Genomic DNA, 3,226 nt, shown 5'->3' on the forward strand with positions numbered 1-3,226 from the left:
GGTGGGATATAGTGACTTTTCTCCCTTTTTCATGATAAAAATATACTGAAAAATATATAATTGGACTTCCCTGGTGGTGCAGTGATTGAGAGCCCGCCTGCCAATGCAGGGAACACGGGTTCGTGCCCCGGTCCGGGAAGATCCCACATGCCGCGGAGAGGCTGGGCCCGTGAGCCATGGCCGCTGAGCCTGCGCGTCCGGAGCCTGTGCTCCGCAACAGGAGAGGCCACAACAGTGAGAGGCCCGCGTACCGCAAAAAAAGAAAAACAAAAAACAAAAAACTATATATATCTATCTATATATATATATATATATGTAATATGGTGACCTAAAGAAAATGGTAGTTTTGTTGTGATGTCCTTAATAGGCAAAATTTAAAGTTGGTTTCCAAATTAAGTTTGAAATATCACACATCTCTGAAATCTTTAAAGTCTTGTTTACACATTTTTAAGGCTTTTTCATTGCAAGGGAGCTTATATTTTTAAACATCCCCTACCATCCTGTACCAGTGCCTTTTGCTTTATCACAAACTACCCCAAAGCTTTGTGGCTTAGAACAACAGTCATTTTCTCATATTTTATAGATTCTTCTACATGAGAAATCTGGGTAGGATTCAGTGGGGTGAATCTTCTCCTCCTCGTGGTATCATGCGAGGTTGGTCAGTAGTCTGGCCTGGAGAGTCAAAAGTAGCTTCATCCACGTATATGGTGCCTTGAGGGAAATGGCTGGAAGGTGGGCCTCAGCTGGGACTGTCAACGGGAATGCCTACATGTGGCCTCTCCAGCATGATGGTCTCAGGTAGTCAGATGGCTTCCCTCAGATCAAGTGACCCAAGATAACCAAGTGGAAGCTGCTTCTGACTGAGCCTCAGAAGTCACCCAGCGTAACTTCTACCACATTCTGTGGTTACAAGCAAGTCATAAGGCCAGGCCAGATTTGAAGGGAGAGGAACTAGACTCCACCTCTTGACAGGGAAATGGCAAGACCACGATGTAAAAGAACATGGCGGGTGGCAGTATCATTGTGGCCCTCTATGGAAAATACAGCTTGCCACTTCCCAACCCTACCCCCATCCTAACAAAGTAAACCTGGCCCGGATGTGCCTGAGGAGCCCTGAGGTAACTGTGGTGGCCCCCTTAGCCCGCACGCTTATGCTCTTCCCTCTTCCCCATTTTCACTTTATTTTCCTACTCCCCTCTCTTCCTCTCCCCTATCAGTTGGCTAAACTCACAAGGACTCCCACTGAACCTTTCTTAGTCCCTTCCTCCCCAACTCTCCCCACATACCTTCAGGCTCTTTGTCCTCTGAGTGACAGATTACTGGAACACCTAGGGCCAAATCAGGTCAGGCCCAGAAGGATCTTGGCTAATCCCACGTGCACTTTACAGATGAGGAAGTTGAGGCCTAGAGAGGAAAGGGACTTTCCCAAGGTCCTACTTCAAGTAAGTAGCAGAGTTCTGGCTAGCGCAGCACAAAATACAGCCTCCAATGGGTCTTAAAGAATGTCAACACTTGCTTTCCACTTTGGACTTCCTGAAACTAAAGCCACTCGTTTCTGTTTCACGTTCATTGCCTCACCATCACAATGTCCTTTTGGCCTCTTGGTTCAGGAGCGAAATCAATGCTGGCAGGCTTCTGTGCCCAGAGAGGCCTGTCCCAGCCCTGCCCTGGGTCTCAGCCTTCAGAGATGGATGGGGGGAGGGGGGAACACAGATACGGCAAGTTGGGATCCATATAACCAGCCCCCCTCCAACCACCTCCTTGTACCCCAGACACAAGTAGCTTCTTTTGATCCCAAAGTCCAAGAATTCTCTGAATTCAAGAATCAACTAGCAGCCAGTTTTGAAATTTTCTGAGCATCCAGGATTTAACTTAGGGTGGTGATGACTGAAGTCAGGCTGAGGATAAATTGGAGGTGATGTAAAACGAGAAGACACAACTCTTAAGGCCAGGTCCAAGAAACAACAACTCTGTTACATTAAAGTCTATTTCCTCTGTTCACTTCAAACAAGTGGACTATGGGGCCCAGAGTAGGGATCCCAGGCTGGACTATCAGACATCCCATAGCATCAGCAGCTGGATCTTCTATTTTTTTGGCCATGCCTCAAGGCATGTGGGATCCTAGTTCCCCAGCCAGGGACTGAACGCTTGCCCCCTGCAGTGGAAGCACGGAGTCCCAACCACTGGACCGCCAGGGAATTCCCAGCAGCTTGATCTTGAGGGAAGAGCAAGGGCTGGAGAAAAAGCAGGCGGCTGGCACATTGCTCTGGGATCTGAGCAGTAATGATGTGGAGAACAGCCTGCTGAGAAGCCTCTCAGAACTCTTTGTAATCCACCAGCCCAGTGCTTTCGGCCACAGAGAGCAGTTCTGCAAGTCGGTGATAAGCTGAGAGTGGGACACAGGTGTGCTGTCAGGGAAGTCACCTTAGGCCAACAGTGAGAGTCCCCAAGGCTGTCTGAGTGCCCGGGACAGAGGGAGAAGTGGCATCTGTGGAGGACTCTGTTGAGAAGAAGGAATTGAAGTAATTCTTTTCAATTGGTACAGCCTGTAACCTCCTTTAGGGGAGTGGCCATGTCTTATTGTTTCTGAGTTCCCAGGTGCAGCACACATATTAGAGGCTCCATAAATGTTTGTTATAAAGACCTACAGTCACCAGTCCATCCATCATTCTCCTGCATCCAGGCACAACGGTGACCTTCCACGGTCCCTGCTCCCCTCCTTCCAGCAGCCCTCTGCCAGCTCTAAGTGATGGGAGGCCCAGGACATGGAGAGAGACCATTAATAATGTTCAGTCCCTTCTTGCTCGCAATGCCAGGCCCTCCCCAGGGGCCCTCTATTGGGAGTGGTAGAAACAAGTGACAAAGGGTCCCATGCCTTTCTTTCTTGCTGGGGTCCCTTTCTCCAGCCAAACGAATACAGGAGCCATTGCTTTTCCTTCATACTTCATACTCCCCTGCTGGAGGGAGAAAAAAGAAAAGGAACCATCATCAGTTAACAGTGCTATTTCCTAGCCTGTGGTTGGCCAGAGCCCATGCCTGGCCCTTGCCCACACGGTCTGCTGCTGTGACTGCATCAGCTTGAGTAGAAATTGTATGAGCAGCTGCCACACTGGGCGCAGGGCCAAGAAATTAGCAGCCCACCCCGTGTTTCTCTCCAAGTTTTGCAATCTTTTTCACTGCATCTTATTTGGGGCTGCCTCATACGACAATGTTTGTATCGACTGAG

This window comes from Monodon monoceros, unplaced genomic scaffold, assembly GCF_005190385.1.
Source record: "Monodon monoceros isolate NGI ecotype Baffin Bay Population unplaced genomic scaffold, NGI_Narwhal_1 Super_Scaffold_8, whole genome shotgun sequence".
In the NCBI taxonomy this organism is placed as follows: Eukaryota; Metazoa; Chordata; class Mammalia; order Artiodactyla; family Monodontidae; genus Monodon; species Monodon monoceros.